The 16,140-nt window shown below is 45.3% G+C and overlaps 15 non-coding genes across 15 annotated transcripts; 11 read left to right on the forward strand and 4 right to left on the reverse strand.

Moving 5' to 3' along the window:
* Nucleotides 1–8,551: 8,551 nt before the first annotated feature.
* Nucleotides 8,552–8,624, reverse strand: trnaq-uug (transfer RNA glutamine (anticodon UUG)). The gene has a single exon. It is a non-coding gene; the product is annotated as a tRNA-Gln (tRNA).
* Nucleotides 8,625–8,774: 150 nt separating this feature from the next.
* On the forward strand, nt 8,775–8,846 carry trnad-guc (transfer RNA aspartic acid (anticodon GUC)). Its single transcript has one exon. It is a non-coding gene; the product is annotated as a tRNA-Asp (tRNA).
* Nucleotides 8,847–9,423: 577 nt separating this feature from the next.
* Nucleotides 9,424–9,495, forward strand: trnav-aac (transfer RNA valine (anticodon AAC)). The gene has a single exon. It is a non-coding gene; the product is annotated as a tRNA-Val (tRNA).
* Nucleotides 9,496–10,094: 599 nt separating this feature from the next.
* trnav-cac (transfer RNA valine (anticodon CAC)) lies at nt 10,095–10,167 on the forward strand. Its single transcript has one exon. It is a non-coding gene; the product is annotated as a tRNA-Val (tRNA).
* A 468-nt stretch (nt 10,168–10,635) lies between these two features.
* On the reverse strand, nt 10,636–10,707 carry trnaq-uug (transfer RNA glutamine (anticodon UUG)). The gene has a single exon. It is a non-coding gene; the product is annotated as a tRNA-Gln (tRNA).
* Nucleotides 10,708–10,856: 149 nt separating this feature from the next.
* Nucleotides 10,857–10,928, forward strand: trnad-guc (transfer RNA aspartic acid (anticodon GUC)). Its single transcript has one exon. It is a non-coding gene; the product is annotated as a tRNA-Asp (tRNA).
* A 582-nt stretch (nt 10,929–11,510) lies between these two features.
* Nucleotides 11,511–11,583, forward strand: trnav-aac (transfer RNA valine (anticodon AAC)). The gene has a single exon. It is a non-coding gene; the product is annotated as a tRNA-Val (tRNA).
* Nucleotides 11,584–12,182: 599 nt separating this feature from the next.
* Nucleotides 12,183–12,255, forward strand: trnav-cac (transfer RNA valine (anticodon CAC)). Its single transcript has one exon. It is a non-coding gene; the product is annotated as a tRNA-Val (tRNA).
* Nucleotides 12,256–12,723: 468 nt separating this feature from the next.
* Nucleotides 12,724–12,795, reverse strand: trnaq-uug (transfer RNA glutamine (anticodon UUG)). The gene has a single exon. It is a non-coding gene; the product is annotated as a tRNA-Gln (tRNA).
* A 151-nt stretch (nt 12,796–12,946) lies between these two features.
* Nucleotides 12,947–13,018, forward strand: trnad-guc (transfer RNA aspartic acid (anticodon GUC)). Its single transcript has one exon. It is a non-coding gene; the product is annotated as a tRNA-Asp (tRNA).
* A 582-nt stretch (nt 13,019–13,600) lies between these two features.
* On the forward strand, nt 13,601–13,673 carry trnav-aac (transfer RNA valine (anticodon AAC)). Its single transcript has one exon. It is a non-coding gene; the product is annotated as a tRNA-Val (tRNA).
* A 599-nt stretch (nt 13,674–14,272) lies between these two features.
* On the forward strand, nt 14,273–14,345 carry trnav-cac (transfer RNA valine (anticodon CAC)). The gene has a single exon. It is a non-coding gene; the product is annotated as a tRNA-Val (tRNA).
* A 468-nt stretch (nt 14,346–14,813) lies between these two features.
* trnaq-uug (transfer RNA glutamine (anticodon UUG)) lies at nt 14,814–14,885 on the reverse strand. The gene has a single exon. It is a non-coding gene; the product is annotated as a tRNA-Gln (tRNA).
* Nucleotides 14,886–15,036: 151 nt separating this feature from the next.
* On the forward strand, nt 15,037–15,108 carry trnad-guc (transfer RNA aspartic acid (anticodon GUC)). Its single transcript has one exon. It is a non-coding gene; the product is annotated as a tRNA-Asp (tRNA).
* Nucleotides 15,109–15,690: 582 nt separating this feature from the next.
* Nucleotides 15,691–15,763, forward strand: trnav-aac (transfer RNA valine (anticodon AAC)). The gene has a single exon. It is a non-coding gene; the product is annotated as a tRNA-Val (tRNA).
* The last annotated feature ends 377 nt before the right edge of the window (nt 15,764–16,140 follow it).

Genomic DNA, 16,140 nt, shown 5'->3' on the forward strand with positions numbered 1-16,140 from the left:
TGTTGTGCACTGTTAACATACATGAGACAGGCACTACTAGACATCAGCAACTCACACAATCATCTGGATTCTACTATTTTCTTACCACCTGAGCTTTCAGCTTCACCACTGGAGCTTTCAGCCATCGTTCTCCCCGGCAGCCACCGCAAATGCCACCACTCCCAGAAAGGCCACAAAGCACTGAGTCCAAGTGAGCCAAAATTAAAGTGACTAAAGGTGAATAAATAACTGCAAGTGACTAAAAGTGGATAAAGTGTCAGTAGTGTAAGAAGAGGGTAGTTTATGTTTCTGGTGTGGGAAACATTCTTATAATCTGGAGTTAAAAACCAGAGTGGCTTTGGGGACAAAGGTGGCTATCCTCCTCTCAGTCCTGCAGGAAATGCAGCAGAGGCGTCGCCCTAAGGAGCCATTGAAATGTGAGAGGGGTCGTTGATGATTTTGGCTGCCTGTCTAAGGGCCTATTGGCTGAAAACCTGTGCCAGAGTTCTGACAGGCAGTCCAATGATTTTAGACCACACTGATGCAGTGTGCTGCAGTCTCTTCCTGTTCTGAAGGCTGAGGGAGTGAACCAGCAGGTGATGGAGAAAGTCATGATGCTTTCCAGGTAGGCATAGTAAAAAGTCATCATGATGGGTGTGCGGACTCCAAAGGAGTTGAGTTTCCTAAGGAGGTATAGCCGTTGGTGGCACCCCCTGAGAATCTCCTCTGTGTTGGCAGAGAATTTCAGGAGGTTGTCAAAGATGGTTCCCAGGTATTTGTACTCCTCAACTACCTCCACTGGCTTCCTGTTGATGGTGGTGGTGACTGAAGCAGCCAGATCCCTCTGCCTACTGGAGAAGGTCACCATCTCTTTGGTTTTGCTCACGTTCAATTCAAGTTTGGAGCTGTTACACCACTCTACAAACTCCTGCAGAGCAGGCCCATGGTGTTGTAAGGGGCCTGACAGCGACAACTGTGTCGTCAGCATATTTAACCTGGTGACAGTTGGGCTGTGTGGATCTGCAGTCATCGGTGTAAAGGATGAAGAGCAGGAGGGAGAGCACACAGCCCTGGGGGGGAGCCAGTGGAGGTGGAACGGAGACCGGAAAGAGACTTGTTGACCCGAACTTTCTGAGTTCTGTTGGTCAAAAAGTCCAATATCCACAGGATTAGCTGATCATCCAGGTAAAATCAGGTGGAAAGTTTAGTGGCCAGGATATGAGGCTGCAGAGTGTTGAACACTGATGAGAAATCAGCAAACAGAAGTCTGGCGGAGGAGTCAGGGAGCTCCAGATGTTTGTGGATGGAGTCCAAGATGAAGATTTTGGCATCATCAACACCTCTGCGTGCATGGTAAGCAAACTGGAGTGGGTCCATCAGGGGGTCAGTTGCTCTTACGATGTGCTGTTTTATGATCTTCTCCATGGCCTGAGTATGGACTGAGGAAAGCCATTACAGCAGCAAAGAGGCAGTACAGAGAGAAGCTGGATGGCTTCTATTCTTATGCTGACCCCAGGCAGATGTGGCAATGCCTGCAGCACATCACAGAGTATAGGGCCACCACCAACATCATCAGCTCTCCAGGTGGTCTGCCAGATGATCTCAATGTGTTTTACACCAACTTTGAGACCCCCCCCTCCCCCCAGACCTCCCAGACCTTCCAAAACCCCCACATCACCTGACCCTCCCCCCGACAGCGGTCTCAATAGACCAAGACACAAGGTCCCGAGGAAGATCAACCCCCGCAAGGCAGCAGACCAGACAACATCCGTGGACGGGCCCATGAAGCATGTGCTAACAAGCTGGCTGATGTTCTTACCTCCATCTTCAACTTTTCCCTCAGTCAGTGAATCGTTCTCACATGCTTCAAGACCACAACCATCATCCCTCTCCCCAAGAAAAGCCCAGGCGCCTGTCTAAATGATTACAGACCAGTTATACTCACTCCAATCATCGCAAAGTGATTTGAGAAAGTGGCGCTGGCCTACATTAGGAGAATTATTCCAAACACTCTGGATCCCCAGCAGTATGCCTACCGGCCCAACAGGTTCGCATCAGATGCCATCGCTGATGCCCTTCACTATTCCCTCTTCCACCTGGAAAATAATGACACACACACACACTCACACTTCTGTCCTCGAGACGAAGGTTTAGAAGTGTGAAGTCCAGAATGTCCCAACTCAACATCTGTCATGGTTATGGGTCATTTTGACCCAGTGTTTTCAGTTTTCCTGTGGTTTTGTATTTTGTTCCTTATGTTCATTGGATTGTCTGGTTTGGTATTTGGATTCCCCCTGTGTCCATGCTTTTATTGTGGTGTTTGTTCTGGTACCGTGTTCCCGTCCTTTGTTTTCTGTGTTCTCCTCATCCCCTCGTGTATTCATCTTTGTTCTCTGCCTTTTTCTCTCTCTGCCTCTTTCTCTGTGTACTGTGTTGTGTTTATGGTCCACATCTTGGTGTCAGTATTTTCAGTTTCGTGTCCTCCCCGCTCGGTCATGAGTAATTGTCCTCAGCTGTGTTCCCCGTGTGTTCCCACTTCCCTCATTACCTTCTGTGTATTTATGTCAGAGTATCCCTTTGTTCCGTGTTGCATCGTCCCTCTAGGTTGTGTGTGTTCCCCCGTGTCTTCCCAGCGCCTCAGCTTTAGTTTCTCCCAGTACAGTTTTGTATGACTTCTTATGTTCCTATTAATAAAGACCTGCCTTTTGAGTTTATCCCCGCGTGTCTTGAGCCGTGCATTTGGGTCCTCTCTTGCCTTCACACAGCCGCTGCATGACAACATCTCCTTCTTCCCCACTAGTATCAAACTGAACAGCTGACCTACCTCAACTGCAATTTGCACATCAGGACACTTTGCACACTAAGTTAATTTTACACATTAAGCTTCTTTGTACATCCATCTACCTCAACATCTGCATACCTCACTTGTCTTCACTTACTTATTTTTGTACTTATTCATTTATCTTTAATTATTTTTTATTCTTACTTTTATTTTTATTTATCTCAATATCTTGTCTTATTTTTATCCCTATTTATCTTGTTCCTTTAACCCAGTGGTTTTTTACTAGCCCCCCCCCCCCTTTGTTTTGCTGTTACTGTTAATCTGACTACATGCAGTTTTTACACGCTTATACACACACAGTAACTGTCCCTCCATTTAGAAAGACAGAGGCGTCATAGTGTAATTATTTTATGTGTAGTGTTTTTTCCTGTGTAATAATATTCAACATTGCTATCAATACATTTTTCAAAAAAATAACTCTCTGTGCAAAATGCGTTGAAAAACACAAAAAACTATGCTTTACTGTTTGTCCGTGATTTGGACAGGGGGAACAAATCGTGGCAGGATCAGCCTGATATTATTTGTATCCCACTGTAACTTTACTGTATAAAGAGCAAACATCTCCAAAATGTAGTTAGTCATTACAACAAGTGTTTGTGAACTAAAAATCAAGAATGTGGGATACTGTTTGTCTGTGATTTGAAGAGCCGAGCGCATGCTCCCGACGCAGGGCAAACTAATTCTGTCGCGGAGACCTACCTCAGCAAAATATGCTTCATCATATTTTCTAGGCTTTGGCTTAGAATGAAGTTGGTTTGGAAACATATTTGGCGAGGCTTCGTCTTCTGCTTTACGTTTCTGTGAACCTCTGCTTTCACCCTTACCTAACTTGGCATTTGTATATGGACAGCAAAGGAAGAATTTCATTGCACAGAGAAATGCTATTTCTTCTGTACACATGACAATAGACAGTTTGAATCTTGAATCAAATATGATAACCTGTCAGGATCCTGGGTCTCCTCACCCAGCGTTTTTAGTTCTTTGTGTTTTTTGTATTTTTGTCGAGTACTCTATGGTTTCTATTTTTGATCCCTTGCCCCTCATGTTTCTCTGTGCCCCCTCTGTTCTGTGTAAAGTCCGTGTTTCTTGGTCTGTGTCTTCGCATGTTTGGAGTTTCAATCAGCAATCCTGTAGCAGCATTCTGCTGTACGGATCACTCTCTGAAGTGCTTTTTGGTCCTTAACGAAGCTTTTCCCAAACCAGGATGTGATGTTCTGTGTGAGGATGCTCTCCACAGTGCCTGTATAGAAAATCCTGAGGATCTCTGGAGAGACTCTGAACTTCCTCATTTGTCGTAGTTGGTACAGCCGCTTGAGAAGATTTTCTCCCACTGGACCTCCTCAAATTTTAGTTTAATACTCCTGCTCTAAACCTAACCCTATAAGTTGGAGAAGGTGACAACAGACAAATAGTTTTTGATTTGTGTCAGTTAGGATGATCATTTTATTTATTTCCTGATGGACAAAACAATTTAATGAAAACAAAAATTTATATTCTGATTGTCTCAGGTTAGCGTTGGGGTTGAGGTCCTTACCAATGACAACTTAGACCTCAAAAGATTAAACGATTAAACTCCCAACTCTTGAGCCACGATCGCCTTATATATCTGGATACTTTAATCATGCCACACTGGATTCTACTCTGGCTGCTTTTCACCAGTTTGTGAATTGTCCCACAAGGAGCAACAGGACAATTAACCTACTGTATGCCAATGTGAGAGATGCATACAGAGCCACCTCCTCCCCCCACTAGGGAAGTCAGACCACAACCTGGTTTACCTACAGCCACAATACACACCCCTCATCCAAAGGCAGCCTGTCACAACACGCTCCATCAGGAGATGGACCCCAGAAAAGGAGGATGCTCTGAGAGACTGCTATGACACCACAGACTGGGATGTGCTTCTGAGCCCACATGGTGAGGACATAGAGGGGGTGACAAACTGTCTGACAGACTACCTCAACTTTTGTGTGGACACGGTCGCCCCTGCTAAGACGATACTGTGTTATCCTAATAACAAACCGTGGGTAACACAGGAAGTCAAAACTGTCCTCAACATGAAAAAGAAGGCTTTCAGGAGCAAAGTGAAGGAGGAGATGAAAGCAACACAGTTTACTACAGAGCCCTCTCCCCACTCTCCTACCTCCCTCGCTTCCCCCCCTTCCTGACACTATGACACCCCCTTCCTCCAACCCCTCTCTCAACAGCAGGACATCTCCCCCCCCCCCCCCCCTCCTTCCAATAATCTCCCAGTGTCACAGTGGATCAGGTCAGGAGACAACTGAGGAAGCTTCACCCCAGAAAGGCAGCAGGCCCAGACAAGGTGTGTCCAAGGATGCTAAAGGCGTGTGCTGCTGAACTTGGGGAGCCGCTATAACGAGTCTTCAACCTCAGTCTGCAACTGGGGAGAGTGCCCGCCCTATGGAAGACATCCTGCATCGTCCTGGTCCCCAAAAGAAACCGGCCCAATGAGCTGAATGACTTCCGACCGGTGGCACTGACGTCACATCTTATGAAGACTCTACAGCGGCTCTTCCTCAACCTCCTCCAACCACAGGTACAACATGCTCAGGACCCACTACAGTTCGCATACAAGGCGGATGTTGGAGTGGAGGATGTCATCCTGTACCTCCTACATAGAGCCCACTCACACCTGGACAAGGAAAAAGGCACAGTCAGGATCCTGTTTCTTGACTTTTCAAGTGCCTTTAATACCATCCGGCCCTGTCTGCTTCGGGAAAAACTAAACAGGATGCAGGTGGACCCCTGCCTGGTCACTTGGATCTCCGACTACCTCACTGACAGACCACAGTACGTCAGGCTGAAGGACATCATGTCTGACACTGTGGTCAGCAGCACAGGAGCACCACAGGGAACTGTGTTGTCCCCTCTTCTCTTCACCCTGTACACCTCTGACTTCTGCTACAACTCTGAATTATGCCATATTCAGAAGTTTGCAGACGACACAGCCATCATGGGGTGTATCTGGGATGATCATGAAGAGGAGTACAGGAGTCTGGTGAGGAACTTCGTCACATGGAGTCACACAAACCACCTGCAACTCAACACCTCAAAGACCAAGGAACTGGTTGTGGACTTCGGGAGGTCCAGAGCAGGTCCACTGCCGGTTCAAATAGAGGGGGAGGAGGTGGAGGTGGTCAACAAGTACAAGTACCTCGGGCTGTGGGTGGACAACAAACTGGACTGGTCATGCAACACAGAGCACCTGTATAAAAAAGCCCAAAGCCGACTGTACTTCCTCAGGAGGCTGAGGTCTTTTAACATCTGCAGGAAGCTCCTGAGGATGTTTTACCAGTCAGTGGAGTACTTTTCTATGCTGGGGTGTGCTGGGGGAGCAGCACAGCAAAGAAGGACTCATCCAGGCTGGAAGAACTGATCAGAAAAGGCTAGCTCTGTGGTCGGCATGAAGCTGGACACTCTGGTGACAGTGGCAGAGAAAAGGACACTAAAGAAACTGCTGGACATTATGGACAATGCTGGGCATCCTCTGCACACGGCCATAAACAACCAGAGGAGTCTGTTCAGTGACAGGTTGCTTCTCCCAAAGACAAGAACCAACAGACTTAAAAACTCCTTTGTCCCACACGCCATCAGACTGTTTAACTCCTCTCTGGAGGGGAGAGGGAGGGGAAACAGGAGGACAAAGGAGGGGGGAACAACTAAGCTGTACTAAGCTGTAGTGCCTTTTCATTGTGCAATACTTTTTGTGCAATACTTTTTGTTAATAGACAACGGTGCAATAGACTTCAATATTTGAAATGTGCAATTCCCTTGTATTCTTATTCCTATTTATTCTATTTATCCCTTTCGTATATTTTATTTATATATGTCTCTGTATTTATATATGTGTATATATATATTTGTCTCACGTTCTGTAACTTCTGTCGGTGCTGTGCTATTGGAAACCGAATTTCCCAGAGGAACCCACCCAAGGGATTAATAAAGTTTTATCTTATCTTATCTCTTATCTAAGATGCTTATCTAAAGCAGTTTTGTCCTTAGGGCCCTACATGGGTTTTGCCCTTTTGATTCCTGAAGAGATCACTGTGTGTTGCCAACTGAAAAATCCAGAAAACAACTGGGGCCCATAGCAGTTTTTTCACCTTCATAGTGGGCTTGACTGGCTACACAGTGCAGTGGTTTACACATTTGCCAAACACGTGAAACAGAAAAAGTGATTTGAGTCGTGATCTACCCTCATCTTACTGTGTGTGCTGTCTGCCAGCATGAGTTTATTTTGTAATTTTCATTTTTGTAACTTTTGAGTTCAGCTTTAAAGCTGGTTTACATTTTGAGTTTACATTTTGCCTCCAAGTGTCTGCAGTGTGGGTCCTCCTTACCACCACTTCTACCTGCAACACCCTTCACATGACATAAAGTAGCTCATATTTATTTATTGAGCCATATTCAGGTCAACTGTCAGATACCAGTTGTCGACAGTTGTGTACCATGGGGAAGATTGTTGGGTTGATTTTATTATTAGTAATAAAGCTTATTAAATATTTAAGTAATATTTAAATATTTGATTTCCAAAAATCAATTTGATTATTTATTTTTTGGGGGGGAAAATCTTACCTTAAAGCAGAAGGACCACAAACGCATCCATGTCAACTTTGATTAACTCTGGGGACAAAAAAGATCCAACATGAGATTTGATTGAGGAGAAATAACATTTTGGAAGCTTCAATAAACATTTTTTTTAATCATATCTACATTAAAAAAATACAATGAAGTAATATGCATAAATAAAACATGAATAGCAAAGTAATTCTAACAGCTGTTTAACAACCCAAAATAGATTTGACTTTTTTTGTCTTGCGTTTTCTAGCAGGTCTAGCTCATATTAAATTTGAGCCTGAGGGGGAAAAAAACATCATTATTAAAATGACTGAAAATGAGTGTGGAGGGATTTTTTTTTTTTTTTAAATGTTTGTTTGATTGGTTGAGGGGTTTTTTTCTGTGTCTGTTTGCATTCAAAGCTCCTTTAAGGTATCATTCAAATCCAAAGGTTTGCACAAGGCCAGCTCAGATGTAAGGAAAGTACATGCAAATTAGTTTCTGCATAAAATCATCATATATCAAAAAATTCTTGAACAGATTTCTCTCACTTAAAAGAATTTAGATGTTGTGCATTTACTGTAATATAAAGATTAAACCTGGAGTTTCCTTGTAAAAAATATGTGTTTACATTGAGTTTTCCTCATTGATAAAACATAGTAGGCATTAAATTGTTTGTGATTCAGGTCATTACGCAGGTAAATTGTATTGAACATGAGCACTGAAAAAACATTCTGGTAAGTTGCAAGTTTGTCCTGATTTGCATTCAAACCTGCATTAATGATTCATTCAAATGTTTGGACCACAAAATATCAGTGGTTGAATGTAGCAATAAGAAGAATCTTACTAAACGTCCTCATGCAGCCCTGCGATTTGTGTCAAAGTCTTGATCAAAATTCAAATTATTATTAAGGGGAATTGTTGCCTTGAGTCACGGTGGCCAATGAAAGATACAGCAGGACGCTGAAGTGGAAAGTGCAGTACAAGAGCATGAGCGAGGTTGGGTGCGGCATGAAGACAACGCGCAGATGGGATCAGCCAACAGAAGAGGAGTGGAATTGACTGGGCCACTAACTTGTTCTATAAGTAATTAGACTCTCATGCTAGCGTGTGCTAATGCAACTGCGGAGCAAAGGGCAAGAAAGCCAAATGAGGCTCCACTGAGACTTGAACTCAGATCACTGGATTCAAAGTCCAGAGTGCTAACCGTTACACCATGGAATCCTCCTGCAAAGAGAAAAAAGTTCTCTGTCAAACACCCATAAAACTGTAGTTCCTGGTAAAGTGATGGGGAATTTTACATGGCCGACGACAATTTCTGTGTCATACCTGCTGAGAATCCCACCTTGACGTGTCCCCAATAGTGCCTTGCAGGTCCTCGTTAGTATAGTGGACAGTATCTCCGCCTGTCACGTGGAAGACCGGGGTTCGATTCCCCGACGGGGAGTGAGCAGTCTCCTTCTCTGCTCTGCCTTTTACCTGGAATGACCACACAGCCGTTAATTGCACGCTACGTGCATTTTTTTGCACAGAGTCCATCATTCAAAAAGACCCTGTGGAATTTCTCCACCACATCCTAGTCAATCTAACAATCTAGTCCTATAATGGGTTTGAAAAAACATCAATTCCACCTGTGCACTCACAAGTCAAAAATGTCTTCTAGGCAAGAGCTCCCATGAGAAGAGAAGCTAGTCCAAGAGAACTCTGCTTGTCCAGCGTTTTCTCTGCTTTACTTGCGTCCCTATTAACAAATAAGTCTCTTGGGTTTGTCTTCTGTAGGTTGTGTGCTAGCCTGACAAAGAACATCAAAGAGCTTGTCAACAAGAAGATCAGCTCCCATTTGAAGAGATGCTATCTCGAGATCACAATTTGGATTGTCAATATAACCATAAATGGGGGAATGCTTGAAAAATGACACAAATGGGAGTTCCCCCGCTTCTCACTAGTCCTACATGATCTGTCATTAAAGTCCTCAAATGCAAGAAGGCATCGAAATGCCCCTCTAATGACGAGAGGGCATGCACGCTCCGTAGTGTAGTGGTTATCACGTTCGCCTAACACGCGAAAGGTCCCTGGTCCGAAACCAGGCGGAAACATGCTTCTTTGTTTCCCGATACAAAAGTGTCTGCCTGCAGGCATTGCTTTATCTTATGGGGTTGTACTGCTGTTTGGGACACAGAGGAGAGAAAGTACTCAAATCTTGTACAGGGCTCTGACGCTTGTAACCTTTGGATGCTCATGTTGCTAAAAAGTTGTCTATAGCCCAAATTTCAGGAAATTTCACACAAATCAACATGTCTCCAGTCACCATATTCACTGAAGATGCAGGCACAGACTAAGCTCTTGGAAATGAGTGGCTCTAGCTGGCCTGCACAGGACTTGGGCCTATTTTCAGACAATGCACAACGCGATCAAACGCATGGCCTCTTTAGGCAACAGTTCTGCTGCTCGAGGTTCTGGGGTTCTTAGGCCAGCATATGTCGAGCTGCGCTTGCTTCAGAGAACTCCTAAATGTCAAAAGTTTAAGTGAGCCTAACATCGAGACTATAGTTCAGATTCCTTGCTAGCGAGCGTCTGTCTCTTCTCCATGGTTCCTTCCGTTCAAGGGCATGATAGTAACATGCCATCAGATTTGTCAGATTGGCCAGATTACTGATTAAGACACATTCCAAAGCCAAACGAGCCATTGCTCACCGTTTCCGTAGTGTAGTGGTTATCACATTCGCCTCACACGCGAAAGGTCCCCGGTCCGAAACCGGGCGGAAACATGGGTCTTTTGCTTCTTTGGTCACAAGGGAATTGATGTTCACTGTTTAGACAACTCTGCTTGTCCAGCATTTTCTCTGTTTTACTTGCGTCCCTATTGAGAAATAAGACTCCTAGTTTTGTCTTCTATCGGTTGTGTGCTAGCCAAGCAAAGGACATCAAAGAGCTTGTCAACCAGAAGCTCGGGGCCTTCAGTGGTGGCAACAGAGTTAGAAGTGAGAAGAGTACAAGGGGAATTGTTGCCTTGAGTCAAGGTGGCCAATGAAAGATACAGCAGGACGCTGAAGTGGAAAGTGCAGTACAAGAGCATGAGCGAGGTTGGGTGCGGCATGAAGACCACGCGCAGATGGGATCAGCCAACAGAAGAGGAGTGGAATTGACTGGGTCACTAACTTGTTCTATAAGTAATTAGACTCTCATGCTAGCGTGTGCTAATGCAACTGCGGAGCAAAGGGCAAGAAAGCCAAATGAGGCTCCACTGAGACTTGAACTCAGATCACTGGATTCAAAGTCCAGAGTGCTAACCGTTACACCATGGAACCCTCCTGCAAGCAGAAAAAAGTTCTCTGTCAAACACCCATAAAACTGTAGTTCCTGGTAAAGTGATGGGGATTTTTACATGGCCGACGACAATTTGTGTCATACCTGCTGCGGATCCCACCTTGACGTGTCTCCGACAGTGCCTTGCAGGTCCTCGTTAGTATAGTGGACAGTATCTCCGCCTGTCACGCGGAAGACCGGGGTTCGATTCCCCGACGGGGAGTGAGCAGTCTCCTTCTCTGCTCTGCCTTTTAGCTGCAATGACCACACACCCGTTAATTGCACGCTACGTGCATTTTTTTGCACAGAGTCCATCATTCAAAAAGACCCTGTGGAATTTCTCCACCACATCCTAGTCAATCTAACAATCTAGTCCTATAATGGGTTTGAAAAAACATCAATTCCACCTGTGCACTCACAAGTCAAAAATGTCTTCTAGGCAAGAGCTCCCATGAGAAGAGAAGTTAGTCCAAGAGAACTCTGCTTGTCCAGCGTTTTCTCTGCTTTACTTGCGTCCCTATTAACAAATAAGTCTCTTGGGTTTGTCTTCTGTAGGTTGTGTGCTAGCCTGACAAAGAACATCAAAGAGCTTGTCAACAAGAAGATCAGCTCCCATTTGAAGAGATGCTATCTCGAGATCACAATTTGGATTGTCAATATAACCATAAATGGGGGAATGCTTGAAAAATGACACAAATGGGAGTTCCCCCGCTTATCACTAGTCCTACATGATCTGTCATTAAAATCCTCAAATGTAAGAAGGCATCGAAATGCCCCTCTAATGACGAGAGGGCATGCACGCTCCGTTTCCGTAGTGTAGTGGTTATCACGTTCGCCTAACACGCGAAAGGTCCCTGGTCCGAAACCAGGCGGAAACATGCTTCTTTGTTTCCCGATACAAAAGTGTCTGCCTGCAGGCATTGCTTTATCTTATGGGGTTGTACTGCTGTTTGGGACACAGAGGAGAGAAAGTACTCAAATCTTGTACAGGGCTCTGACGCTTGTAACCTTTGGATGCTCATGTTGCTAAAAAGTTGTCTATAGCCCAAATTTCAGGAAATTTCACACAAATCAACATGTCTCCAGTCACCATATTCACTGAAGATGCAGGCACAGACTAAGCTCTTGGAAATGAGTGGCTCTAGCTGGCCTGCACAGGACTTGGGCCTATTTTCAGCCAATGCACAACGCGATCAAACGCATGGCCTCTTTAGGCAACAGTTCTGCTGCTCGAGGTTCTGGGGTTCTTAGGCCAGCATATGTCGAGCTGCGCTTGCTTCAGAGAACTCCTAAATGTCAAAAGTTTAAGTGAGCCTAACATCGAGACTATAGTTCAGATTCCTTGCTAGCGAGCGTCTGTCTCTTCTCCATGGTTCCTTCTGTTCAAGGGCATGATAGTAACATGCCATCAGATTTGTCAGATTGGTCAGATTACTGATTAAGACACATTCCAAAGCCAAGCGAGCCATCGCTCACCGTTTCCGTAGTGTAGTGGTTATCACATTCGCCTCACACGCGAAAGGTCCCCGGTCCGAAACCGGGCGGAAACATGGGTCTTTTGCTTCTTTGGTCACAAGGGAATTGATGTTCACTGTTTAGACAACTCTGCTTGTCCAGCATTTTCTCTGTTTTACTTGCGTCCCTATTGAGAAATAAGACTCCTAGTTTTGTCTTCTATCGGTTGTGTGCTAGCCAAGCAAAGGACATCAAAGAGCTTGTCAACCAGAAGCTCGGGGCCTTCAGTGGTGGCAACAGAGTTAGAAGTGAGAAGAGTACAAGGGGAATTGTTGCCTTGAGTCAAGGTGGCCAATGAAAGATACAGCAGGACGCTGAAGTGGAAAGTGCAGTACAAGAGCATGAGCGAGGTTGGGTGCGGCATGAAGACCACGTGCAGATGGGATCAGCCAACAGAAGAGGAGTGGAATTGACTGGGCCACTAACTTGTTCTATAAGTAATTAGACTCTCATGCTAGTGTGTGCTAATGCAACTGCGGAGCAAAGGGCAAGAAAGCCAAATGAGGCTCCACTGAGACTTGAACTCAGATCACTGGATTCAAAGTCCAGAGTGCTAACCGTTACACCATGGATCCCTCCTGCAAGCAGAAAAAAGTTCTCTGTCAAACACCCATAAAACTGTAGTTCCTGGTAAAGTGATGGGGATTTTTACATGGCCGACGACAATTTGTGTGTCATACCTGCTGCGAATCCCACCTTGACGTGTCCCCGACAGTGCCTTGCAGGTCCTCGTTAGTATAGTGGACAGTATCTCCGCCTGTCACGCGGAAGACCGGGGTTCGATTCCCCGACGGGGAGTGAGCAGTCTCCTTCTCTGCTCTGCCTTTTAGCTGCAATGACCACACACCCGTTAATCGCATGCTACGTGCATTTTTTTGCACAGAGTCCATCATTCAAAAAGACCCTGTGGAATTTCTCCACCACATCCTAGTCAATCTAACAATCTAGTCCTATAATGGGTTTGAAAAAACATCAATTCCACCTGTGCACTCACAAGTCAAAAATGTCTTCTAGGCAAGAGCTCCCATGAGTAGAGAAGCTAGTCCAAGAGAACTCTGCTTGTCCAGCGTTTTCTCTGCTTTACTTGCGTCCCTATTAACAAATAAGTCTCTTGTGTTTGTCTTCTGTAGGTTGTGTGCTAGCCTGACAAAGAACATCAAAGAGCTTGTCAACAAGAAGATCAGCTCCCATTTGAAGAGATGCTATCTCGAGATCACAATTTGGATTGTCAATATAACCATAAATGGGGGAATGCTTGAAAAATGACACAAATGGGAGTTCCCCCGCTTCTCACTAGTCCTACATGATCTGTCATAAAAGTCCTCAAATGTAAGAAGGCATCGAAATGCCCCTCTAATGACGAGAGGGCATGCACGCTCCGTTTCCGTAGTGTAGTGGTTATCACGTTCGCCTAACACGCGAAAGGTCCCTGGTCCGAAACCAGGCGGAAACATGCTTCTTTGTTTCCCGATACAAAAGTGTCTGCCTGCAGGCATTGCTTTATCTTATGGGGTTGTACTGCTGTTTGGGACACAGAGGAGAGAAAGTACTCAAATCTTGTACAGGGCTCTGACGCTTGTAACCTTTGGATGCTCATGTTGCTAAAAAGTTGTCTATAGCCCAAATTTCAGGAAATTTCACACAAATCAACATGTCTCCAGTCACCATATTCACTGAAGATGCAGGCACAGACTAAGCTCTTGGAAATGAGTGGCTCTAGCTGGCCTGCACAGGACTTGGGCCTATTTTCAGACAATGCACAACGCGATCAAACGCATGGCCTCTTTAGGCAACAGTTCTGCTGCTCGAGGTTCTGGGGTTCTTAGGCCAGCATATGTCGAGCTGCGCTTGCTTCAGAGAACTCCTAAATGTCAAAAGTTTAAGTGAGCCTAACATCGAGACTATATTTCAGATTCCTTGCTAGCGAGCGTCTGTCTCTTCTCCATGGTTCCTTCCGTTCAAGGGCATGATAGTAACATGCCATCAGATTTGTCAGATTGGTCAGATTACTGATTAAGACACATTCCAAAGCCAAGTGAGCCATCGCTCACCGTTTCCGTAGTGTAGTGGTTATCACATTCGCCTCACACGCGAAAGGTCCCCGGTCCGAAACCGGGCGGAAACATGGGTCTTTTGCTTCTTTGGTCACAAGGGAATTGATGTTCACTGTTTAGACAACTCTGCTTGTCCAGCATTTTCTCTGTTTTACTTGCGTCCCTATTGAGAAATAAGACTCCTAGTTTTGTCTTCTATCGGTTGTGTGCTAGCCAAGCAAAGGACATCAAAGAGCTTGTCAACCAGAAGCTCGGGGCCTTCAGTGGTGGCAACAGAGTTAGAAGTGAGAAGAGTACAAGGGGAATTGTTGCCTTGAGTCAAGGTGGCCAATGTAAGATACAGCAGGACGCTGAAGTGGAAAGTGCAGTACAAGAGCATGAGCGAGGTTGGGTGCGACATGAAGACCACGCGCAGATGGGATGAGCCAACAGAAGAGGAGTGGAATTGACTGGGCCACAAACTTGTTCTATAAGTAATTAGACTCTCATGCTAGCGTGTGCTAATGCAACTGCGGAGCAAAGGGCAAGAAAGCCAAACGAGGCTCCACTGAGACTTGAACTCAGATCACTGGATTCAAAGTCCAGAGTGCTAACCGTTACACCATGGAACCCTCCTGCAAGCAGAAAAAAGTTCTCTGTCAAACACCCATAAAACTGTAGTTCCTGGTAAAGTGATGGGGATTTTTACATGGCCGACGACAATTTGTGTGTCATACCTGCTGCAAATCCCACCTTGACGTGTCTCCGACAGTGCCTTGCAGGTCCTCGTTAGTATAGTGGACAGTATCTCCGCCTGTCACGCGGAAGACCGGGGTTCGATTCCCCGACGGGGAGTGAGCAGTCTCCTTCTCTGCTCTGCCTTTTACCTGCAATGACCACACACCCGTTAATTGCATGCTACGTGCATTTTTTTGCACAGACTCCATCATTCAAAAAGACCCTGTGGAATTTCTCCACCACATCCTAGTCAATCTAACAATCTAGTCCTATAATGGGTTTGAAAAAACATCAATTCCACCTGTGCACTCACAAGTCAAAAATGTCTTCTAGGCAAGAGCTCCCATGAGAAGAGAAGCTAGTCCAAGAGAACTCTGCTTGTCCAGCGTTTTCTCTGCTTTACTTGCGTCCCTATTAACAAATAAGTCTCTTGGGTTTGTCTTCTGTAGGTTGTGTGCTAGCCTGACAAAGAACATCAAAGAGCTTGTCAACAAGAAGATCAGCTCCCATTTGAAGAGATGCTATCTCGAGATCACAATTTGGATTGTCAATATAACCATAAATGGGGGAATGCTTGAAAAATGACACAAATGGGAGTTCCCCCGCTTCTCACTAGTCCTACATGATCTGTCATAAAAGTCCTCAAATGTAAGAAGGCATCGAAATGCCCCTCTAATGACGAGAGGGCATGCACGCTCCGTTTCTGTAGTGTAGTGGTTATCACGTTCGCCTAACACGCGAAAGGTCCCTGGTCCAAAACCAGGCGGAAACATGCTACTTTGTTTCCCGATACAAAAGTGTCTGCCTGCAGGCATTGCTTTATCTTATGGGGTTGTACTGCTGTTTGGGACACAGAGGAGAGAAAGTACTCAAATCTTGTACAGGGCTCTGACGCTTGTAACCTTTGGATGCTCATGTTGCTAAAAAGTTGTCTATAGCCCAAATTTCAGGAAATTTCACACAAATCAACATGTCTCCAGTCACCATATTCACTGAAGATGCAGGCACAGACTAAGCTCTTGGAAATGAGTGGCTCTAGTTGGCCTGCACAGGACTTGGGCCTATTTTCAGCCAATGCACAACGCGATCAAACGCATGGCCTCTTTAGGCAACAGTTCTGCTGCTCGAGGTTCTGGGGTTCTTAGGCCA

This window comes from Neolamprologus multifasciatus, chromosome 11, assembly GCF_963576455.1.
Source record: "Neolamprologus multifasciatus chromosome 11, fNeoMul1.2, whole genome shotgun sequence".
NCBI classification, from domain to species: Eukaryota; Metazoa; Chordata; class Actinopteri; order Cichliformes; family Cichlidae; genus Neolamprologus; species Neolamprologus multifasciatus.